Source organism: Abramis brama, assembly GCF_963993115.1.
Source record: "Abramis brama genome assembly, chromosome: 13".
NCBI lineage: Eukaryota > Metazoa > Chordata > Actinopteri > Cypriniformes > Leuciscidae > Abramis > Abramis brama.
This window is the reverse complement of record NC_139975.1, coordinates 24,795,012-24,822,081: the sequence shown is the minus strand read 5'-3', so window position 1 is coordinate 24,822,081 and position 27,070 is coordinate 24,795,012.

Below are 27,070 nucleotides of genomic sequence, written 5' to 3'. Positions count from 1 at the left end.
AGTGACTCATCCCCTTAAACAGGGATGGTGGGTTTAACCCGTCTGTGGGGTGAAATGATGCTGAGACATCAGATGCTGCATAGTCAAGAAATCCGCACAGAATTATGATGAGACCAATTATCCCTTATGAAAAGAAAATATATTTTCCCATAGATGAATGATCAATATATTAAATGGTTTAACAGTATATTTGAAAATATACAGAACCATTTTTTTTTTGTATTTGTATTACAATATATTAAATAATACATAATGAATTGCCGCTTTTCATATATTGAAAAATATGTGACAATATATTTACTAATATATCATAATGTATGTAATTTTATATTCAGTAATACACTTCATAATATACAGTGGGGAGAACAAGTATTTGATAGAATGCCGATTTTGCAGGTTTTCCTACTTACAAAGTATGTAGAGGTCTGTAATTTTTATCATAGGTACACTTCAACTGTGAGAGACGGAATCTAAAAAAAAAAATCCAGAAAATCACATTGTATGATTTTTAAATAATTAATTTGCATTTTATTGCAAGACATAAGTATTTGATCACCTACCAACCAGTAAGAATTCCGGCTCTCACAGACCTGTTAGTTTTTCTTTAAGAAGCCCTCCTGTTCTCCACTCATTACCTGTATTAACTGCACCTGTTTGAACTCATTACCTATAAAAGACACCTGTCCACACACTTCAATGATCATGAGGAAGGTGAGGGATCAGCCCAGAACTACATGGCAGGACCTGGTCAATGACCTGAAGAGAGCTGGGACCACAGTCTCAAAGAAAACCATTAGTAACACACTACGCTGTCATGGATTAAAATCCTGCAGCACACGCAAGGTCCCCCTGCTCAAGCCTGCGCATGTCCAGGCCCGTCTGAAGTTTGCCAATGACCATCTGGATGATCCAGAGGAGGAATGGGAGAAGGTCATGTGGTCTGATGAGACAAAAATAGAGCTTTTTGGTCTAAACTCCGCTCGCCGTGTTTGGAGGAAGAAGAAGGACGAGTACAACACCCAAGAACACCATCCCAACCGTGAAGCATGGAGGTGGAAACATCATTCTTTGGGGATGCTTTTCTGCAAAGGGGACAGGACGACTGCACCGTATTGAGGGGAGGATGGATGGGGCCATGTATCGCGAGATCTTGGCCAACAACCTCCTTCCCTCAGTAAGAGCATTGAAGATGGGTCGTGGCTGGGTCTTCCAGCATGACAACGACCCGAAACACACAGCCAGGGCAACTAAGGAGTCAAGTCAAGTCAGGTCAAGTCATCCTCATTTATATAGCGCTTTTAACAATGTAGATTGTTTCAAAGCAGCTTTACAGAGATAAAAGTATAATTTATGGTAACAGAGATTGTTTTGGCTTTATAGCGGTTATTTAATAAAGTTATTTTTCTGCTAAAGTTAGTTTTGATTGATTAGCTTCCGTCGCAAAGATCATTTGTTATTAAATTAGGGGCCGCTAAGATGACACCATTCTCTCTACACAGACTTTAAACGCGAACCTGTGAGAATGCACATTAAGAATTGGTTCTATAGTTATGTGCGTTTGAATATATGTGCGCAGGTTTGGAATTCCCTACGCTCCCTGGCTCCGTAAGAAGCATCTCAAGGTCCTGGGGTGGCCTAGCCAGTCTTCAGACCTGAACCCAATAGAAAATCTTTGGAGGGATCTGAAAATCAGAGTACCTATGATAAAAATTACAGACTTCTACATGCTTTGTAAGTGGGAAAACCTGCAAAATCGGCAGTGTATCAAATACTATGGTACAGCATGTGTAATATATTGCAGATATATTTACTCATGCAGCATAAACACACATATATAAAGTATAAAACGTAATATATTTCTATATTTTTAAATTATTTACTTTATAATTGCTTCATATTTTCAAGCTAGTTAACAAAAGTACAAGATCACCTTCATGTACCAAAGTATTTAGCCAATAGACTATCACTGTGCTAAGGAGTGCACAGCAATTAAAATGTAGTAATTACAGTCTCAGTGGTGTTTGGCCAATCGTCAACCGAACCGAACTTACAATGGTAAGTTCGAACTTACAATGGTCCTTTAACAGTCAGAAGCAAAGCATGCTGGGAACTAGAAATATGTTGTAACTCATTCTGTGAATGTGTGTGTAAATATATGTGTGAACATACATTCACTTTTATATAGGAACATGTATGTGCAATATATGTACACAATAAAGGATAAAATTTGGTTAATATTACATGTAATGCTATTTTTATCTTAATTTATAAATATTTTATATGTATTAATATATAGCCATTCATGGTCAATGCATAATTGCAGCATATTGAAAAATATAAGACCTTTCCTGTAATGTATTGACTGACTATTGCAATAGTGAGGTTCCTTTAAGATGCTAAAAAGCCTGGGGAGGGCGTTTCTGTTCTGGGGGGAATATGTGTTTTTTGCCAGAGTGTTTCTGGGTTTTGGCCGAGCTAGATGTACGTTCTATGTTGCCTTGTTCAGTAAAGGTTCACCAGATTACGAACGTCTCCTCATGTTATTCAAATATATTACATTTCCCATTTATGGAAATGTATTATGTAATACATCACATTATATTTTTGTTCTGTAAGGGATCTGTAGTTTGTATGAGCAGGGATGCCAGAGAAGGTTGGAAAATGTAGTGAAAGAAGCCCATGAGGTTAGCCCATGAGGTTAAAAAACAGATGAAATGTAGTGTTGTCATGATACTAGAATGTATACCTTCAATACAATACCTTGAAAAATATTGATATTTGATAACATTTTCGATACCACCTGAAAAAAATTGCCATAACATAAAAAATGTAACATTATCTAAATAGGCTACTTATTTACTTTTGACCATAGACTAAATATTTTCTTATTAACTGAAAGTCTGCTGTCTGAGATTCCTTAGGACTGTTTGCCAATTGTATCTTTCTGAAGATTTTGGCTCCCACTTACGCATTAAAACCCCACCATCCCAAAAGTATCCTACCCGCGCCACTTAGAGATCGCAATGGTCAACGGCAGCGCTGATGCACTTCGCGAGTGTAGGAACTGATTTCTGCGAAACAACCAGATGTTCCTTACCGAACACGGGAGGAAAATCAGCTGTGGGCTGGGACCAGTGGTGGTAAGTAACGAAGTAAAAATACTTCGTTACTTTACTTAATTATTTTTTTCGGGGATCTGTACTTTACTTGAGTATGATTTATTTGCATCTACTTTCACTCTTACTCCACTACAATATTAAAGACAAAGTTTACTTTTTACTCCGATACATTTCCCCATGCCCACTCCCAAGTATTTATTACACTGGCTTTCCAAACCAATGAAAAACTTGGTTTTCTTTTGAAAAAAAAGAATGCGCGAGGCCGCGAGCTCGCGAGCTCTTTGCCGGCATAGCCTATGCTCACGCAGCAGTCAGTTAGTTCGCCATTGCGAAGTGGAAGATGACCGATGAAACAGATGAAGCTGCAGCTATTGCTGCCAGCAATGATCCCGAGATTCCCGATAAGGATCACCCATGGCCATATCTCATGGAAATAGTCGAATTCACTGAAGTCAAGGGAGATTCTTATCGGCTGAAATGTCTTCTTTGCCTGCCACGGGTGAATGCAATTTCAGCATTCAAAACTTCACTCTCAAATCTGAGAAAACATATTTAGGTGAGTTGACGTTAATGATGTTACTATTGTTAGCTAAGTGATTTCATATTGACTAACGTTATATGGAACATGTCTATTGCAAGTTCAACCCCTATAGGCTACTGCGTTAAGGTGCTTCATTGTCTCTTGATTGCAAATCTAACAAATTCTTAATTGCAGTATCTAATCACATAATTTGTTCAATTAAAACATTGCATATCACTCCCAAAACAATCTGCTTAATTATTTATATTTACATTTATATTTTAATTTTGACTATTTACTTTTTACTTTCGGAACTTAAGTATTTTTTAAATCGATTACTTTTGTACTTTTACTCAAGTGATGTTTGAATGGAGGACTTTCTACTTTTACTGGAGTCATTTTTTATTTATGTATATCTACTTTTACTTGAGTATAACTTTTGAGTACTTTTACCACCCCTGGCTGGGACACATGACTAGGCACCATTTCAGTCTCAACTGATAACTCGAACTCTACCGGATTAGGCTGCACAGCCAGGAAAGAATCTGAGAGACCAACAACATCTTGAAACTTTCGTGACTGGGACCTAGTAACAGCAAACGCAGGAAAAGCTAGAGGAAATTTTTCAGAAAGATCCAACGAGTTGCACACAACTGGCTTACTGACAACAATTGGACTGAGAAAGACATTACCACCCACAAGATCATTTCCCAATATAAGACTGACGTTGTCTGCTGGCAATTTTTTACATACACCCAATTGAACCAAGCCCGTAACAAGGTCAGACTTCAGGTAACTGTGGACACAAAACAGTCAAATAAGAACTCACAAAGACAGGGCTGAAACACAGGGCTTAAATACAGGGGTAAACGAGCTAGACAGGATAACAAGGGGGCGTGGTTAATGGGAAACACCTGGGATGACTAATAGACGAACCTTCAAGCGGCCAGGGAGGAGACGACCATCCATCGGGCGGCCAGTGCGGAGACGACCGTCCAGCGGGCGGCCATGGCTGTGCTGGGAACTGTATCGGCGATGAGGGCTCTGGGCCGGACAGGACCAGCGGCGAAGAGGGCCTTGAGCTGGGCAGGACCAGCGGCGAAGAGGGCCTTGAGCTGGGCAGGACCAGCGGCGAAGAGGGCCTTGAGCTGGGCAGGACCAGCGGCGAAGAGGGCCTTGAGCTGGGCACGACCAGCGGCGAAGAGGGCCTTGAGCTGGGCACGACCAGCGGCGAAGAGGGCCTTGAGCTGGGCAGGACCAGCGGCGAAGAGGGCCTTGAGCTGGACGGAACCAGCGGCGAAGAGGGCCTTGAGCTGGACGGAACCAGCGGCGAAGAGGGCTTTGAGCTGGACGGAACCAGCGGTGAAGGCTCTGTGCTGGACGGGACCAGCGGTGAAGGCTCTGTGCTGGACGGGACCAGCGGTGAAGAGGGAGTTGATTCGACTGTGCAGACGATTGGCTCTGGTTCTAGCGGGCAGGCGACTGGCTCTGGCGGGCAGGCGACTGGCTCTGGCTCTGGCTCTGCTGGACTGGCGTGGAGCGCTGGATCGGGAGACGTGACGTGAAGCTCAGGCTCTGGATCGGCAGACGTGACGTGAACAGTCTCTGGATCAGCGGACGTGAAGTGAACAGTCTCTGGCTCGGCAGGACTGACGTGAAGCTTTGGCTCGGCAGGACTGACGTGAAGCTCTGGCTCGGCAGGACTGACATGAAGCCTCTCTGGATCGGCAGATGTGACAGGAACGGTCTTCCTGGCAGCACATGCAGACATTAACGGAGGATCGGCCACGCTGGAGATCGGTCCTGTACGGCCATAGACCGATCTGGTGGCTGGCTTGATTGCTGGCAAGACGTGGAGCGCGGTCTGAGGGGACACTGCGGGTTCAGGGAGCTTCTCCTCCTCGCCCACAGTAAACAAGGAACCGCTCCACAACAGGGCCAGGTCGACGTACCTTTCTAAAGACCCGTGCGGATCAGGTTCGGGCATCAGAGACCGGAGTGGTTCTGATAATACACCGCGGAAGAAGATCATCAAGCACTGGGTGCTCATTTGTGCAAGATGTGCCAGCTCGAGGAATTCTGCGACATAATCTTTGATGGCGCGATTCTCTTGGCGAAGACGGATGATCTGGACATCAGGACTCCAGGTAGGCATGGCTGCTGGATCTAGGTTTGGTGAGTTCTTCTGTTACGATCAGGTGTGTGTTGGTTGAGGCACAGATGAAGCAAGATCCAGTTGCAGCACACTTTATTAATTAGATTCTAAACTTGAATCAAAAAAGATAATAAACTCAGACAGACTAGGACAAGAACACAGGACTCAGGAACAGAACAACCGAACGACAGCGTAACTGTGGACACAAAACAGTCAAATAAGAACTCACAAAGACAGGGCTGAAACACAGGGCTTAAATACAGGGGTAAACGAGCTAGACAGGATAACAAGTTAATGTGTTAAGGATAAGTGTAAAGGATGTAAAGGATAAGTGGTTAATGGGAAACACCTGGGATGACTAATAGACAGACAGGGAACCACTAAACATGACAGGACACAAAACCACATCGTGACACAGTGGAAAACAAGTCGGGAACAGATTGTACCAGTGCAACATTTTTAGGTCTTGCATTTGCGGGCTTCTGTTTCTAAGCCTGACAATCAGAGATCATATGGCCAGGATCAAGACAGTAAAAGCGGAGTCTCTTTCTTTACATATTTTTTGAGACAGCTTTACCTCCACTAGGCTTACTGACATAAACACGGGCTGTGTCCTGAACCACAGACTCTGTAGCTAAGGAAGTTTTTGTTTGACGACCAGAGGAAAAGACGGTTCGGTGCGTAATCGCAAATTCATCTGCAAATGCCGCGGCATCAGAAAGCTTTGATACTTTTTGTTCATTTAAATGAACTACAACACCTTCCAGTACACAAGTTTTGAAATCTTCCAGCAAGACCAACTCTTGCAACTCTTCATAAGTTGTAGTGTTACTGGCAAGACACCACTTTTCACAAAGTGATTTCTTTTCTCTAGCGAATTCGAAATAAGTTTGTTTGGCTTGCTTTGAACATGCTCTGAATTTTTGCCGATACGCCTCCGGCACTAACTCGTATGCCCTTAAAACTGCTGTTTTCACAGTGTCATAGTCCAATGACTCCTCAATTGGCAAAGCCGCACACACCTCCTGTGCTTTGCCAACCAGGTTACACTGAAGCAGCAGAGCCCACATGTCTTTCGGCCAATTAAATTTAAAGGCGACACTCTCAAAAGCAACAAAATAAGAGTCTACTTCTGCTTCATGGAAAGGAGGTACTAACTTGATGTACTTGCCTATTTCAAAGTCAGATTTAGACTCAGCGAGATCAGTAGGGGAAGGTGGTATAGGAACTGGTCGATCACGAAAGGTTTGCGCCTCGAGATCAAGCTTACGCAGTTGAATGTCGTGGTCAGCTTTAATTTCAAGAGCTCTCAGATGAAGAGGTTGCGTCTCGCGCTTCTGCTTTCTTAATGCCAGATCAAGCTCTTTTAACTTAAGCAAGGATCTTGATAAGATTATTTTTTAACACTACTTCCTGAACTTGAATCACTGGACGCAGCTTCTGTGCCAATTTCGGTGTCGACCACTTGCTCTAATATCGGTTCTGGGAAGACACCTACCTCTACCAATTTCTTATATAGTTCATCTTTTATCACCCGTATCTGTGCTGCTCTAGCAACCGTTATATTATAAAAGTCAGCTATTACAAGCAGATCTTTCTTTCTACAACGATTTAATTCCTCCAACGTAGGAGACAGCGTAAATTTGATCAAATCGAAATCCATATTTTTAAACAATATGGGACTTCCTCACACACCAAAGTTTAAGGTAGCCAAACAAAATTACAATTTCACAACAACAATAAAGTAAAAACATGATTCTGAATTATGTTACAAAATGGACGAGCCCTCAATTGTTACGTGCCTCCCTAGTCTAGGGGTCAGGGAGGCAGTAACAAGGAAGTTTGTAACAGTTTGGCAACAACAGGCAACCAAGATCTCTCCTCTCCTGTCCCAGCACTTCACAAAAAAAACAAAAAAAACAAAAAAAAACAGATTTTTAGAAACACTCAAGTGACTTTATTTGGATTAGTCCAGTCCAAAAAAGGGGAGGCATAAAAAAAGGGAGGGGAGGGGACAAGGTCAAAATAATAAACATAAAGTTATGACTTTAGGGGGAACACTTTCTTAACCTTTCAAAATAAGATTCAAAATGAATAAGAAATTTCTTACCTTACCTTATCTTACACAGGAGAAAAACATGGACATAAACAAAAATGGCATCTGCTTCCCTACTGCTTCCCAAATTAACTAAATCAAAATAGTTTAGAAACGGTTTAAACTCAAGGCTCTTTTAGTAATGTCTAAAGAACTTAAGAAAAGTTGACTCAACTGCAGTCCAAGTCTGCTTAGACCAACAACCAACAACCAACAACCAGTCTTAGCACACATGCTAAGGTGTGAGGCAGGAGAAGACAGTCCTGGCGGCCAGGAGTCAAAAAGGGCCTCTCCAAACTGGGTTTTCCTCTCCAGCTTTATCCACAAGCTTTCCCAGCCAGGAGCCAATCAGTGGAAAGAAAAAGAGAGAGAGCACAAAAACAAAAAAAACACCACCAAAACATTGCACACATAATAATAATTACGCCTTGGGACATAACAAATTATACAAATTATTATTACTGTTATTGTTATAAAAAATAAATAAATTAATTAATTAATTTTACTTCACCTTACTCTGCAAGAGCAAGCTTTTATTTTGGCTGAAAATGCAGGGAGACCTGAAAAGACCTTAATACGGAACACTGGAGTAACACAACCACATTGCATTCGATAATTACTGACAAAGAACTAGGTGGGACCAAGTCATTGTTTTGCAAGTCACAAGTCAGTTTCAAGTCTTTGCATTCAAGTCTCGAGTCAAGTCCCGAGTCAAGACAGACAAGTCCCAAGTCAAGTCCCGAGTCAAGACAGGCAAGTCCAAGTCAAGTTGCAAGTCCTCGAGTTTAAGCTTCAAGTCTTAAACAAGTCATTAGTGCTTTTTGCACAAATTAGTGTCTCAGTGTTAATTACTATAGTAAAGGAAATGTATACTAATTTATATCAGGAAGGCTTTTAAAATATGTTCATGTCTTAGCAGTTAAATTTCATGATCGCAATAAAATAATCACTAAGGGCACCCATCTATCTCAGTTCAGTTTAGGGATTGTTCTTAGTTACGTGTGACAAAATAAGGAAAAGGCAGTGGGAAAAAAAACTATTTTATTGGTTACAGAGTAACAAAGGCAAAATCATTTCATAGAAATAACTGCTACACATTTTGTATGTGTGTGAGAAAGAATGTGTCTATGAGTGTACCTAAGCCTAATAAAATAAACCGAATAAGAAAAAAACTAACTTCAGTTTTAAAACTTAACAAAATTTAAATTAATCGTGATTTGCTATACATTTAGTTTAAAATATTGAGTCCCTGGTTAAATTATTTTGTTAACGCGACAGTAATTATAGAACATTCCTATTTCCATGGCGAAGTGTGTGTCACGTGACACTTTTTGGAGCTACGTGCCTGTCATATTTACAAAACGTAAATCCATCCATTTCTCCTGAAAGACATGTAAGTGAGTGGCTGGTGAACAGGGAGAAGACTTTATAGTTCCCTATAGGCTAAAATGTGCGTTTGTTGTAGGGGAAAAAAAACATGTCTCAAAATTATTTGAAAGGTCTATTATTTCCGCTTACTAATTGACATCAGTGTGTTTCTTTTCTCAAATTATAAATGGTTCGCTAGTACTTGTGTATTTAAATGCCTGAAAAAAAAAACATTATTTGGTTGAAACCTGTCTGAACGTGTGATAAATGACAACTGACAAGCACTGCTGAACGCGCTCTCTGGCTCAGTGCTAAAAGTGCGAAAGCAGCAATCAGCGCTGTGATCATGTGTTATACTACAGTGATTACAACTCTGATCTGTGGTTTTAGAAGGTAGGTCAAGTCTTCCCAAGTCACAGGGCTCAAGTCCGAGTCAAGTTGCGAGTCATTGTTGTCAAAGTCTAAGTCGAGTCGCAAGTTATCTTTGATTATGTCAAGTCGAGTTGCACGTCATCAAATTTGGGACTCGAGTCCAAGTCAAGTCCAAGTCATGCGACTCGAGTCCACACACCTAAACAGATCAGGGAGAATATATGCAGGGGATAATCAGGAACTAAATAAGATAAAGCTAATGATAATTAACCACAGAAACAAACATGACATAATCAGAAACCAAAACTAAACAGAGCAGGGAAACAGGAACTAAAGGAAACAGAACAGAATATCAAAATAAAAGTCCATAACCGTGACACTGTGATAACAGGTTTGCAAATTTTCCTTATTACAGTTTTATTGAAATGCTGTAAAAGTGTAAAATGCTGTAATCATCTGTTCAGAAATGTTTTGGAAATTATGCACATGTAAAAAATAAAACTGGAGCATGTTGTATTCCCAAATGCACGTTAAACTCAGCACATGTATAGATGGAGTTTGCAGCATTCACTCTGAATTGATACTCTCTTAGATGCTGAAATCACCAGATCATGAGCTGCTCGAGTGAACACTGACATTCTTCACTCTGAAACATGCAGCAAAATGGACCACATATCAAAATACACACAGTTACACAAAGTGTGTTTTAAATTGATGTTGGGGTGAAGAGAGAGAGCATGAAAGCGCTTTTAATAACCACACTGTGGAAAATGAAGCTGCGGATTCAGAATCGATATATTTCAAAGAATCAATATTTATGATAGAACACTACTTTTGACATTGACAAAGTTTAAGTAAGTTTAGTGTTGTTGTATTTTATATATATATATATACATATACAGAATTGCTCAGGAAAATTATCTTGGATATGAGACAAAGTGGGCAGTTAATATAATTTAAAGAGCATGAGGGTGATGTGGGCAGATTGTTTGTGTGACGATGAGGCAGGAATAAAGCGGAGAGAATCCAAATGCAAGTACTAAATTTAATGAAAACAAACAGGGCGAACAACAGAACTCAGAACAAGGAACTCAGGAACAGTTACAAAGAACAGCAAACAACTTCAACGACCAACAAACCACAACTGAAACACAGAGGTATAAATACACAAGCAGACAAGCTAAACAAGATAACAAGGGGGCGTGGTAAATCCGAGACACCTGTAGACAATGAGCAAACAATTAACAAAATGACAAGACACATGGCAGGATCACATGACAAACAGGGAATCACGTGACAGACAAGACAAAACCCACACCGTGACAGTTTGGTGTGGGTCACAACTCTTTACTCACTGCGGAATTTGTAACACGTTGCAGTCTGGCAGTGATTGTAGCAGGTAGGCCAATCAAGAGAGAATTGCAGCAGTTTAGGTGAGAGGTTATGAATGCACGGACCAGAGCTTCAGTATCTTTTGGCCTTAAAAGTGGGCATGCAATGGTGTGGAGGTGGATGAACATAGCAAGGGTCGTTATTTGGGCTTGACATGTTGGAGATGATGACATGATGACATTTCATATAGTTTGGGAGGGTTTGGAAACAACACCATCAATCTCAGTGCTCATATCAGACTTATTTCTACAAGGGCTTGTGGTCCAAAGGCATGATCCCAGTTTTTGTTGTTTAGATCACAACCATATTCAGACAGTATCACTGTTGCTAGCATTAAAGCATAAGAGAGTGGGAATGCAGTTTCAGAATGAGCAGAAATATATATCTTGAAGCTTTTTTCAGTTATTATGCTGTCAATAATTACAAATTTCCATTTCATTCCATTAATGAGGCTAATACTCTCAGTTATACAATGATTAACATGTCATTTCTTTTAACCATATTAAAATCTGATTTAGAAATGATTTGATTCAACTATTTCTCTCACACACAGGCCATTTTGTTCTAATGGCCTTTTTCTGTATTACTTTCCATGAGATGAAATTTGTCGGCCACAAATGAAGCCAGATTCTTAACCTGCCAAAATCCTCTTCTGGGCCATTAGAGACAGCTGTGAATGATTTCTCCAGACCTGCAGCATGACCATAGACACAAAGCAAACACATGCTTATGGCTGTTAAACACAGACACACTGGCTTTCCGCCCAGACCTTTATAAAACATCGCTTGAAGTGCCTTCACAGGACTACCCTTTGAGGACACTGCACATTTTGGAGGGGCTTTGTATCATTTGGGGGACCGAGACCTGCTCCAAGTCCCAGTTCATTTCAGCGCCAACAAAACAACATGGAAAGAAAGGATTGCTCATTTCCTTATCATGCTACCTGTTCTTGCAGGGCATGTAAAACCCACAATGACTGGTCCAATTCTTTCTCCGGTAGCTCTATCTGCACCAAGCCAGCTGATAAATTGGTGTTGAGAAAGCTTCCTAAATTGTACTGACTGAATAAGTAATTGTATTCAAGCACGTTCTATTTTAGGACCTTTTGTTCTTGATACACGGTATTAAGAATTAGTGCTGTAAAGATTAATCATTCAAAATTTAAACAATGTATTTATAAAGCAATGTTTTGTGAGCATTTCCCATATTCTCATATCTTGCATATATTAATACTTTCTTTGTATGTAAATATAAGCTAGACTTGACATTAACTTTTTTTGCTCACCAGCCACAGTGGCTAGTTACTAGCCACTCAACATTTTCACTGGCCGCAATTTTGACATCGATCCCATGGGGGAAAACTGGCATATAGATATTTTAAATATTATCTAATAATTTGGCAGCAGGTATATTAGGCTGATGTCACTTTAAACGGCCATTCACACAGAATACATTTATGCGCTACTTTTCTATTGTTTTTCAATGTAAGCACGCACTAGACTGTCGCGAGACCCGAATACTATGGACTGGTCATACACGTCCATCAATGTCAGTTCCAAAACAGTGGACCAATCAGAAGACACCTGAGGTGGGGCAAGCTTTTAAGAGCTTTTGTTTTCAGTAGCAAGTTGGCATGGCAAGTTTCTGAGCACCAACACAGTTTTTATCAAGGTCAAATGCCATAGCCAGTGAGATTATTTTCTTTTGTTCCATGTCAAAAATAGTAGCTATCTATTCTGCTAGTTGACTATTTATGTTATTTCCGTTATTGCATCATGTCTCAAAAGCGCATCTCGTGTTTTTAGACGCAAAGACACACTCTGTGATGTGCTCTGCCCCTAAGACCTGACGCACAGACACATTATACCAGGGGTCGGCAAGTAACTTTGGCCGCGGGCCAATATTTTTTTTAGCCAGTAGATGGCGGGCCAGCTACACAGAGTTAGGCCTATGGATACAAATTAAATACTCTTATAGGCCTATAATCGCGGAATATGATGGGTCCGTCACCGTCCGTGGATCATTCGTTCAATCGTTTTGGTTTTTTTTTAAAGATGAACATTTTATTTTCTGAACTAAAATGAAAAAACGAATAACGACGGGTTTTCTGATTTTCTGATTGTGCTCAGATCAAAAATAGAAAAAATGAATTACTGGATTAGCCAAATTTTAATTTTGATTTTGAATTTTGAATTTAACAACTTTAGTTATATATCAAAGAAATAATTTTAAACAGATCAAGTACTATTGTGGTAACAGATCACAGCCATTTTAATAAAGGTATGAAAATACACTCTAAAAAATAATTCTGTGGCTTAGTAAATATTACAGAAATATTTCAGTTTATTAACTTAAAGGGGTGGTTCAGGATTTTCGACATCGGACCTCATTTTCAAGTGAGCCTGGTTGTTATTCATCAGTGGAGACAGTTTTCAAAAAAATTCATCCAGTCCTTACTTTTGGATAGTTCGCCGGTGCTAGGCTAGCGCGAGTCAACGGTGCACGTTAGCCTGCCATTAAAAACAGTTTTACCCACTCCACAGTACAGCAAATAAATTATAACGCCAGACTATCGATGTAAATGTCTATTGAGAGAATAATGTTAGAAATAAAACTACCCTTTCATCACATTGCATTAGTTATAATTTGTTCCCTGTATTTATAAGCAGTCTACAGCAGCGGCGGAGTTATATTTGGTTACCTAGGAAACCGAGAGAGCCGGTCCACATAACAATCACGCAAGTGTATTTACCTGCCGCTGACAAGAGTACTTTGATTTCTAACATTATTCTCTCAATAGACATTTACACCGATAGTCTGGTGTTATAATTTATTTGCTTTTGGTGTACTGTGGAGTGGGTAAAACTGTTTGTGTAATTGAGTGTACCGTTAAATTAATATGAATAAAAAATAAAAAAAATTAGTACAATTTCAATACAATTTTGAAATGTCATGATCTGATACAGAGGTTTAGAAATGAGTAATTTATGTCATACAGATTGATCTGAATACACTGAAAGTGCTTTAATATCTAAACTAAATCCATTTCACATCAGATTGAAGGTATTAATCAGCTGTGCTTTCTGTTTTTTGCCCTGCTTGTAGCAGATTCATCATCAAGACTATTTTCCCACTGAAATGGCATCATTTGCTGTAATTTCCTCAGTCACTCTGAAGACTTTTTTTGTGCCTTGACTGTTTCTCTTCGATTTTAGTGCAATTTAAGGGAGATTGACGTGCTTCAGGAACAATAAACAGGCTTGTATCAGGTCAGCCGTTCTCTGTCTTAGAGATGTGTGCAGATTGGATGTGTGAAGCCCCAGGTGACATACATCATAACACTAACTGCAATATTCTGTTAAACTGAATCATCAAGACCTCAGAGGAGTCCAAGGGGCTGAATTGACAACAGTATGAAGCAGAAACAGCTGATGCAGGGTGTTTATTACTAGAGGAAATGGTCAGATCATCTCTTAGCAATGCTTATATATTCTGTCTTCTAATCAGCAAACAAATGCCTTGGAACAAATTATACCGAAACACAAATTATATTTTGAGTGCTCTTAACAGCTTGTGTTTTATCCCTGTCTGCTGTGAAGAGGTCTAATATAAAGTGATCAGACAGAAAGATTGCAGCATGATGGTCACGTCCAGGTCTGCAATCACCAGCCAAGAAACTGCCATTGAGATGAATGGGAATGTTAACAGATAGTTATCCACAAGTATAGACTGTTGTTTGAGGGTCGCAACCATCCCAACATAGCAACTTTGGCTCAATTTGTGGGTCAAGTTTAGGGCAGGACTGTTTGTTTATCTGACCAATGATTGTAAGCATTTGAAAACTGGGGAAGCTACCTTAAAGCATAGATTCACATATCTACAAGCCACGCCTCAAGTAGTAAAACTACTTATATGCTGCCCATTTAAAAAGTAGTTGTTTACACTACAAGCTTTTAACAAAAAGCAACTTTAAAGTCACCATGAAATCAAATCTGACAATGTTGATCGCAGCAATGAGCAAACAACAACGATTCGATCATTTCCAAATGTTTCACATTATTTTTCACATACTGTGCATTACTGCAGCTCCTCAGTTCCTCTCACGCTGATGTCTTCAAAGCCCTCCTTCTGAAAAGCTCAGAGTGCACTGATTGGCCAGCTGACCCAGTGAGGTAATTGTGATTGGCCAAACACCTCAAGCATGTGTCGGAAATGTAACGCTTCAGCTTCCAAGACTTCTAATTAAAGCATTTGTAAACACACAGTTAATAATAATGTTGTAGGTTTTCCGTGTCAGTTCAAGCCAGAGTCAGATTTTGATAAAGCGGATGTTCAAGCCAATCGATCGGAACCAACTTTGGAAGCACGACTTGAGCAGAACCTTTCACAGTGGAAAACAGTCTTTGTATATAGCCTGCGTTGTACTTTCCCAGGTTCAGGAAGCTGTCCTCTATAAAATGTACTGTGCACAAGCAAACTTTTGGGTTAACTGCTCAGTAACAGCTTTATAAATAAATCTTAACCTCTGAAAGCAAAAGCGATATTACGATTTTCACCGAAACCTCACCTTCTGTCTTTGCGTATGTCTTTAGGCAGGCATTATATTATGTGTCACATTGTGATGTGGACATTTGAGGAAATAATAGCTGGACTTTGCCAGAGGTGTTTAGGCAGGTCTGGATCAGTGTTCTCTGTTAGATAGAATAACTCCCTTTGTGGGAGACTATGAGCACTGAAAAGCATCCCCTTCTGAAAGGTTAAAGATCAAAGTGCTCTGATTTGCCAGCTGACCCAGTGCATAGTGATTGGCCAAACACTATGTCGGAAATGTAACAGCCAATACTATAATGCCGAGCTTCAGCTTCCAAGGCTTCTAAAGCAGTTGTAAACACAAACAGTTAATAATGTCAATGGTTTTACCAGATCAGTTCAAGCCCATGTCAGATTGTCCAAGCAAAGTGGGAAATTCCCCGTTTTTCAGGATTAGCCTTTGTGTATAGTCTGCATTGTTCTCACCCAGGTTTAGGAGGCTGTGCTCTGTAAAATGTGTTGTACACTTTCACTGCCCAGGAACAGTGTTATAAATAAATTTGAGCCATTTATTCCTAATTTCGTCCGTTTTCGGAAGTCCAAACAAAGGAGATTTGCTTTCACATCCAAACACACAGCATCTCTGTGACATGCTGAAAACACTACAATTCACTGAAGTTAGTTAAGCCATTCCCACATGCCCCATTTTTGCATCCGGGTCTTTTTTTGCATGTTTTTTCTCTAGTATGTAGACCTCTTTTACCAGTGCCCATCCAGCTTTTTTTTTATGCCCATCTAGCATTCACATTCTGAACGACCCCTTACTCCCCAACACTGATGTATTTATATGGTGTTATTCAACTGATGATATAAGGTTCAAATTGCATGTCACAATCATTTTTTTCCCCCTGTCTCTCAACTGAATGTGTTCCCATTTCTCTAAAGGTGCAGTCTATAGTTTCCTGTGTACAATGACCTGCTTTTCAATTTCCAGCATGGAATGCTCTATTGTCTGGACTTATTGATCGACCCTTTCACATCATCTGTCTCTTCAGGCAGAATCCAAGCAGAGGTCTTCTGCAGTTCAGCTTTTTTTATTTCAAGACAAACTTTAGTTTTTTTTCTTTCTTTTTTTCAAATAAGCAATTCAAGGTCTCTTTGCCAATTTTATTTATTTGAGGTACACTATTATTGACTTGGCATTATCTTTTATCTTTAAGAGAAGGCAATAAATAAAAAAACCAGATAAAACTGACCATGATGCTCCTCAGGCAACTGTGGGCTTTCAATTTATTTGCATCCATACAAATCACTATGTATATATTCTGTAATTATAACTGCCTGTGCCATTCATGCTTTATAGTTTTTTATGGATAAAGAAATATTTTTGAAAATCAGTTCCAGACATAAAACAGCTTGAGGGCAAAACATGCAATCTCACGAGGTTGTGTTTCGAGGTTGTGCATCAGTTCACTTAAATCTATAACCATGGTCAGTTTTCGATAAAAGCTTTACAAAAAATGACAACATTATGTGGCAACTAGCCAGATTCTGATTAGCTTGAGTCTTTGGCCTTGAAATGAAGGTCTTACATAACACATTGCATGGCACATAATGGCAGCTGTTCTGAATTGGATTTTATGTTCTTCTCGCTTCCACTCCTCTATCACTGTCACTGTTAGAGATGTTTAGTATAGTAATTCATTGAATGAATTATTGCCTAACTGCTTAAATCATTGGAAAGGAAATTAAACAGTCACTCTTTGTAGTAATGTCCCACGGGTTTATGAAGGGCTTTATTAATGCCAAATTATTCATTCACAAATGCAAATTATAAATTGTTCATATAGAGTTAAAACAACATGGATAAAATGGTGACTAGCCTGACATATTAGCCTAGTAGTAAGCCATTTTGCTTCATGTAATTAAATGCTAATTACTTTTTTGTTAACACTTTATTTTGATGTTCCACCAACAGACATTTTACTAAATAACTTAGCAACTACGTCAAGTAATTCTTATCAAAGTATTAGTAGACTGTCTTTTTAATATCTGCTAACTCTTTATTGTGATGCTCCCCAACTGACATTCTATTGATGATAATTAAGTTTGCAACTACATGTTAACTTATTCTACCAACCCACACCCCTTAATCTACTAACACCTAACCATAACCTAACAGTTTACTAACAGTCAACTACAGTCTAATAATACGCTAATGAGAGCTAGTTGACATGTACTTGCAAAGTTACTTAGTTTAATGTTTTTCTCTGGAGAAGTTGATTCTGATCAGGGATATTAAACTAAAACCAAAAAAAAAAAAAAAAAAGTTTTATTATTTGAAATAAAATAAACATTAAAAGTAGGGTAGGCAAAAAAGTCACAAGATGAGAGATGGCGTTAAATTACCTCAAGTCTCAAAGCACATAACATTACAATAAAAATTAACATAAACAACTTGGAGAGCTCTTGTTTGTACCACCTGACTGCTGCAGATTCATGTCGGCATTGATAGTGTTCCCATAGAAATGCATAAATCCGAGTCTGAGGACGTGAACAGCTCCGGGTAGAACGTCATGGGTTGCCATCTCGTAATTACGGTTATGACATGGCGTGAAAACAGCATAAGCTCTTTGTTTTGGTTTAGGAGGAACTGTAAAAAGCAGCTGCTGTTTGTTTGTGGCGCCCGCTGACAGTCTGGCTACAACTCTGCACAGCCTTGTGAAATGAGCTGATGACGTGTGATGTGCGTACCAAATGCAATGATTGGATGATTTTTTTTTTGGTCCTGAGACTTCCACTGAAGATATATGTTCATGTTTTAATATTTATACCACTTCTATTATTGATTGCTATCAGGATGTGAAGAGAGTTTCAACCGGTATAACAAAAAATGTTTATAAAAAAATTGCCTACCATACCTTTACCAGAAATGGTAAGTCTTTACAATTAAGTTCGTTAGTTAACATTAGTTAACTAACTCAGTTAACATGAACTAAGAATGAACAATACTTCTTCAGCATTTATTAATCTTTATACTTTAACGTTTATATTAATTTCAACATTTACTGATACGTTATTAAAATCAAAGGTTGTATTTGTTAACATTAGTTAATGCACTGTGAACTAACATGAACAAACAATGAACAGCTGTATTTTATTAACTAACATTAACAAAGATTAATAAATACTGTAACAAATGTAATGCTCTATGTTTATTTCATGTTAGTCAATACATTAAGTAAGGTTGCTTCACGTCAGGGTCCTCATCATCCTGTCGGGGGTTTATTCTGAGATAACAACCGACTGAATGTACATTATCCCGCTTATTACACTACTACTTGCCACGTAAGTAAATAATTAGACACAAAATATTTTATTAGCTCTTTAAACGGAGCTAATATAGCTGTCATACCACTTATTACATAGAATTTCGCCACATAAATAATTATGGGGATAAGAAATATTGATTTCAGATTGAACTGTTTTAAAATCGTACCTGTTTGTTATCCTATAATCCAACAGTGTAAAAAAATTAGTCACAAAATGGCAGCAGCTGCGTTTGTATGAAACAAGAGAGAGTGAGGCCATGATACTGGATGGCATAATTAAATAACTGTACAGAAAATATTGATTCGACTGAGTTTTAATATTTTATTAGCTCACCAAAAGCAAAACTTCCACGAAGAAAAAACGTTCCTAGCAAGCATATAGCACTGCTGACTTCATCAAATGAAAGCTTTAGCATAAGTTCTGCCGGGAAGACTCAATTGTTTGCGTCACTTATTACCTTCTCATTTATCCAATCATGTTCTAATACTAGAAGTATAAAGGACCCGTACTTACACTTGTCTGATTTCGCAGATGCTGAATGTTTCACTCATCACCATCCACCCCACCACCACCACCAAGATGGTTTCTTCCCTCCACCAATAAGAACACTGTATCCGACAATACAGGAGCCATGGAGGTGCCGGCAGTTCAGGGAGCCGGAGAGGATTGGCCTTGACCCGGTGGCTCGGCTCGACCACTATGGCCGGGGATGTATAAACCACAAGCCTGCCATTATTTTTGCAATTATATTTAGTTGCTGTAGCTCTACAATGATTTCACCGTTAAAACTCAGCAGACCAACAAACAGCTAAGTGATAGCTTACTTAAAAAATCATAATTGCCCTTTCAGCTCATTTGCAGAGTAACTACATTTGGAATTAAATAGTGTTGCCTTAATTGTATCAGTATTGTGCCGTATTATTATACTAAAACGCTTCAGTTCACTGGAAAGTGGTGGTTTATCTCTCATAATAAATGGAGAGTGAAGGACAGAGGGAAAGGCAGACACTTTGATTCCACCACACTCACACGAGTTCGATGAGCACCCCTGCTGAGTAATGCTTACTGGAATCACAGACTGCATCAGCTCAGTCAGGCATCTGGGAAAAACACATTCGCCTGTCTACTCAATTGCATGGGTTGGATTAAGAGGAGATTTAGTTAATTGGAATAAATGGTAATCTTTTTTCACGTGCATCTGGCAAACAATCAGAGCAGTAGAGAAGATGTAGGTTATACATTAGCATTGCCACAGTCCAGATACGTATGCTTTTGTCAAAGACATGAATTAATAAAAAAGAACCTATTTTTACAAAATTACTGCTGAAAATAGACCATGAAATATCTAGAGGGGAACAGAAAATCAGCTTCATCCTTGCATGAAATGTGGCTGCTAATAAGATGGAAAGGATCTAAATGCATCTGTCGACCATCAGCATTACATATGCATAAGCTATGTACTGTATCTCTTCAAACATATACTGTACATTTGAATTGCATTTATGTTCTTAGTAGACGCTCGCCTACTGAAACAACTTATGTAGTTTACAAATCACATTACTAGAAAATACCAGAACAAGCAGCATTAGAATATACTATACAGTGCTTTCTTAGCTACAATGTGTAATTTTGCCCCCCACAGTGTAACTGCTTCTTATTTTAAAATTTATCTCACAATTTTTTTCCCCACAAATTTTATTCAGAGATGAAGGTTCCTCACACAATCTTACACATTTCAGGGATTTGAATGTACAGTAGTTTATATGCATTTATTTATATTTGCCGATTTTGGTGCTTAACCAACATGGTCACTAACTGTCATGACTCATAACTCCATGGCAAATAATAAATAAATGAATATCGTAACCGTATAAAACAGTAAAAAAATAACAGTAAAAGTATTTGGAACGACATGAGGGTGAGTACATTATATGATTATGAAAATTCCTTTAAGACCTTGCCGGTTTATTAAAGGTGCAGTAAGTGATTTCTGAGAAATGCTGTTGAAAGTGGGTCAGACTGAGCACCACAACACACTTGTAGACCATCAGCAGTAGGGGGCGAATACACTCATGATGAGGGAGGATAGAGTGTGAGCAAGAGGGAGATTTGAAGAAAGACTGTAGAAAGAGAGATGGCTGAGAGACATTACAAAAGAGAAAAGCTCAGAGGAATATCATTGGAAGAAGAAGGGTTATGATCAGGCAAAAGCTTTAGGACCCGTGTTAGTATTAGAAAAGCTTTCCAGCACTGGAGAGACATAAGCGGGAAGGTGTCAGGACGCCGGTTTGATCAGCCTAGTTGTTCGTGTCTGTGCCGTTGTTCGCATGGCTGTCGTGTGGTGTTTGTGTTCATCCGTCATGTGCTTCGGCACGTGTGATTCTGTTGTGCTTGCCATGCGTTCAACTGTCAGTTGTCGCCCCGCCTTCTTGTTACCTTGTTACCTTGTTAGTCCTTATTACTCTCACGTGTCACCCCTCATTAGCTTCCCTTTATATTCCCTTTGTGTTCTTTGTTCCGTGCCAGATCGTGTTTATGTGTTTCGTCATTCACGTCTTGCTTTTCATCTTGCCTGTTAATCTTGTATCTAGTTGAGCCTTTTTCTTTAGTTTTGATTTCATTAGATCCCTAGTTATTTCCATTTGTTCTTTTCTTTTGCTGTGTTTTGTGCTCTGCTGGTTTTCCAGCTTTGTTTAGATTTTTTTGTTTATTCCAGTGTATTAACTTTTCCTACGATTTTTTGGCATAGTTAATAGGGTAAATACCAAAATATACATATATATATATATATATATATATATATATATATATATATATATATATATATATATATATATATATATATATATATATATATATATATACCAATATACAGTGTGTGCAGAATTATTAGGCACGTTGATTTTCTGATCATATTTTATTCCCAGGCACATTTTGCCAATTCCAAACCATATTAATCTTAATAACTACTATTAATTTTGTATTTAATCATTTATAAGTGATATATAATTGTTCATTAAGGCTGGAAATGAAAAACGCCTTATTTTCAGGTGTGCAGAATTATTAGGCAAGTTTTCTTTTACAGATAAAATAAGCCAAAAAAGAGATTTAACTAAGACTGAAAAGTCAAAAATTATTAAATGCCCATGAGAAGAATGCAATACTAATGCAAAACTAGAAATTGCAGTTAAGGCATGACCATTGGACAGTGAAATGCTCATTGGGTCAGCAGGGTCAGACAAATACAGGTGGAGAAGAAAAGACACATGTAAACTGCAAAATAATGAAGAATTATGGTGAAGAATTAAGTGTGAAACCATCAGGAACCCTTTAGTCTTCAGCGCCACCATTTTCCAGAACTGCAACCTACCTGGAGTCTCCAGAAGAGCAAGGTGTCAGGGTCTCAGGGACGTGGGTTAGGTAAAGAATCCTAAAAAATGACCCCCACTTAATAAGAATCACAAGCTGAAGTGTTGTGAAATACATGAAGACTGTTTTTTAATAGGCTTTATAGACAGACAGATTGAGAGAGACTCTTGAAGGACCAGCACCACATCCTCTTCTACCACTATTTGAAGAATTCATCTTCCAGAATCTGACAGTAAGTTTTGGGAGTTAATTTTTAGTCCATCTCTGCAAAACGGACTTCAGGGTAGGAGATGGACTAAAAATAAACTCCCAAAACTTATTAAAACGTATTCTGGAAGATGAATTCTTCAAACAGTGGTACAAGAGGATATGGTGCTGGTCCTTCAAGAGTCTCTCTCAATCTGTCTGTCTATAAAGCCTATAAAAAAACAGTCTTCATGTATTTTATTACACTTCAGCTTGTGATTCTTATTAAGAGGGGGGTCATTTTTTAGGATTCTTTACCTAACCCACGTCTCTGAGACCCTGACACCTTGCTCTTCTGGAGACTCCAGGTAGGTTGCAGTTCTGGAAAATGGTGGCGCTGAAGACTAAAGGGTTCCTGATGGTTTCACACTTAATTCTTCACCATAATTCATAATTCTGCAGTTTACATGTGTCTTTTCTTCTCCACCTGTATTTGTCTGACCCTGCTGACCTAATGAGCATTTCACTGTCCAATGGTCATGCATTAACTGCAATTTCTAGTTTTGCATTAGTATTGCATTCTTATCATGGGGATTTAATAATTTTTGACTTTTCAGTCTTAGTTAAATCTCTTTTTTGGCTTATTTTATCTGTAAAAGAAAACTTGCCTAATAATTCTGCACTCCTGAAAATAAGGCGTTTTTCATTTCCAGCCTTAATGAACAATTATATATCACTTATAAATGATTAAATACAAAATTAATAGTAGTTATTAAGATTAATATGGTTTGGAATTGGCAAAATGTGCCTGGGAATAAAATATGATCAGAAAATCAACTTGCCTAATAATTCTGCACACACTGTATATATATACCAGATAGTGACTCTTTCAACTAGATATCATCATATAGAGGCTGTGTCTGTTCCCCGAATTAGGAAATACAAAAAACTTCCAAACCCATCTAAGGGTAAAAATTTAATTGATGTTCAACAAATAAAAAACAGATATAATACAGATGAACAAATGATAAAGCTCCGGTTGCTGAATATTCAATCCCTTACTTCAAAAGCACTTACTGTTAATGATATGATTACAGATTATAAACTAGATGTCCTGTGTTTGACAGAAACCTGGCTAAAACCAGACAATTACGTTACTTTAAACATGAGCCTCATCTGAAAGGCAAAGGGGGAGGTGTTGCTGTAATTTATAGTAATATCTTCAGAATTACTGAGAAGTCTTGTTTTAAATATGATTCTTTTGAAGTGTTGGTGCTTAATGTAACACTATCTAGAGTAAATGATAAATCACGTTTGAGATTTGTGCTGGCTACAGTACACAGGCCACCAGGGCACCATACAGACTTTATCAAAGAATTTGCTGATTTTCTATCAGAGTTAGTAGTGGCTGCAGATAAAGTCCTAATTGTTGGTGATTTTAATATACATTTAGATAACGAAAAACATGCATTGGGATTGGCATTTAAAGACATTCTGAACTCTATTGGAGTTAAACAACACATGTCAGGACCTACTCATTGTCGTAATCATACTCTAGATCTAATATTATCACATGGAATAAATGTTGATGCCGTTGAAATTCTGCAGTAGAGCGATGACATCTCAGATCATTATCTGGTCTTGTGTATACTCCATCTAGCCAAGGTTGCAAAGCCGACTCCGTGTTACAAATATGTTAGACCTATCACTTCTGCAACTAAAGATTGCTTTATTAATAATATTCCTGATCAGTTTCATCTCCTCAGCATCCCAGATAGCTTAGAAGCACTCGATATTGCGACAGAAACTTTTGACTCTCTCCTTTTTCAGTACTTTAGATACAGCTGCTCCTTTGCGCTTAAAGAAGATTAAAGAAAATAGTCCAACTCCATGGTACAACGAGCACACCCTTAAGAGAGCAGCCAGAAAAATGGAGCGCAACTGGAAGAAAACAAAAGTTTTTTTTCGCATTTCATGGAAAGAGAGCTCGACTGCATACAGAGAGGCATTAAAAGCTGCTAGAACTGCTTATGTTCCAATCCTATTAGAAGAAGAAAAAAAACCCTAGGTATTTATTTGAAACAGTGGCTAAATTAACGAAAACTAAAGCTTCAACCCCAGACGTTTCCAAGCAGCACAGCAGTAATGACTTTATGAACTTCTTTACTTACAAGATTTATAATATCAGGGAGAAAATTAAACTATGCAACCGTCTACTACAGTATCGCATCAGGCAGTGCACTGTAGTCTCCTTGAGGAAAATTTTGATTCATTCATTGCTATAGGAGAGGAAGAATTTTCTAAACTCGTTGAATCATCTAAATCAACAACATGTATGTTAGACCCTATACCGACTAAGCTATTGAAAGAGATGCTTCCAGGGGTCATAGATCCTCTTCTTAATATCATTAATTCATCTTTGTCATTACGATACGTACCAAAAACTTTTAAGCTGGCTATGATTAAACTGCTTGTTAAAAAAAACGCAACTTGATCGTACAGAATTAGTCAATTACAGGCCTATCTCGAATCTACCTTTTCTGTCAAAGATACTAGAAAAGGCAGTATCCTCACAACTATGTTCCTTTTTAGAAAGAAATGGTATCTGTGAGGATTTTCAGTCAGGATTTAGACCGTACCATAGTACTGAGACAGCTCTCATTAGATTCACAAATTATTTGCTCTTATCATCTGATCATGGTTGTATCTCTATCTATTAGTAGCTGCATTTGATACTATTGACCACAACATTCTTTTAAATAGACTTGAAAATTATGTTGGCATTAGTGGAATTACATTAGCATGGTTTAAATCATACTTATCTGACCATTATCAGTTTGTAGCAGTAAATGAAGAGATGTCTTATCAATCAAAAGTTCAGTATGGCGTACCACAAGGCTCAGTGCTAGGACCGCTGCTGTTCAGTCTGTACATGCTACCCTTAGGATATATCATTAGGAAGCATGGCATTAGTTTTCACTGTTATGCTGATGATACTCAGCTCTATATTTCTTCACGCCCTGATGAAACTTACCAATTCACAGAATTAACAGAATGCATAGCTGATATACAAAACTGAATGACTAGTAATTTCCTACTACTTAATTCTGAAAAAACAGAGATTCTAATTATTGGACAAAAAAAAATTCCTCACGTAATAATCTAGAATACTGTCTAACACTTGATGGCTGCTCTGTTAAGTCTTCGTCGTCGGTTAGGAACCTGGGTGTGCTCTTTGATACCAATCTTTCATTTGAAAGTCACGTGTCTAGTATCTGTAAAACCACATTTTTCCATCTTAAAAATATATCTAAATTACGTATGCTCTCAATGACAAATGCGGAACAATTAGTTAATGCGTTCATGACATCAAGCCTAGATTATTGTAATGCTATTATGGGTTAATAAACAAACAGCTGGTCCAAAACGCACCAGCTAGCTTTCTTACCAGAACCAGGAAGTATGTTCATATCAGCCCAGTTCTGTCAACACTGCATTGGCTCCATCGTAAACATCGTATCAATTTTTTAATATTGCTGATTACTTACAAAGCACTAAATGGTTTAGGTCCCCAGTACTTGAGCGAGCTCTTAACGCATTATAGTCCTTCACGTCTATTGCGATCTCAAAATTGCATAGATTAGGTCAGCCAGAACCAGGAACACTTCCCATAAATCCTGATTTACTTGTTACATCATAAGAAGGATGGCGTCTACGCTAATATTAGTCTCTCTGTTTATCCGAGGTTTACCGCAGTCCGCCGGATCCAGGCTGTATCCAGATCTGATGAAGGACCTGCGCCTGGACACGCCGAAAACGCAGTCCTGAAGTGTCAACTAGTCTCTCCCCTGTGAAGGCCTCCTTCCCTTCCCTTTACCTCTGTACAGATAATTCGTTGTCGGAATAATTCCGGTTCACATGGCTACGCGGAAGTGATAAATAATTCTTTATTATACATTTTTAAGGCCAGACAAGTAGTTTGTTGAGGGTTGGTTTGTAAAGAAGGACTACATGCCTGCACACATATATATTCAAACATGCATACCTTTAGACTAAACACGTGATGCACATGTGCACGCCGTCAGCTTTTTTGCGGGTTTGCGTTTTTGAGGTTTGCGCAGAGATAACCTTTTTTTCAAAAAATTTCAAGGCTTGCACCTTGGAATCTATTGCAGGGTTTGCGTTCTCAAGCACCCAGGCACTGTTTTGTGCGGATGAGTGGGCCAGAGTTCGTTAAGTGTTTTCTGTTAGAACGGTGTTGTGTTAGCGGCCCCTAATTTAATAACTAATGATCTTTGCAACGGAAGTGAATCAATCAGTCAAAACTAACTTTAGCTGGACAATAACTTTATTTTAGAGCTGCTGTAAAGCCAAAACAATCTATGTTACTGTTATTTCCTATTATCACTGTAAAGCTGCTTTGAAACAATCTATATTTTTAAAAGTGCTATATAAATGAAGGTGACTTGACTTGACTATCGTTTAAAATATCCTGGTTTGGGAAACTGTTTTGTTTGCTGCCCAAATGTAAGTGTTGTGTTATTTCATGTTTTGCTTTTTGTATATCTTTGATTTAGTTGGAGACATGTTTTTTTGTAAATAGAGTGTTTGTTTATGGATGAGTAGGTGAT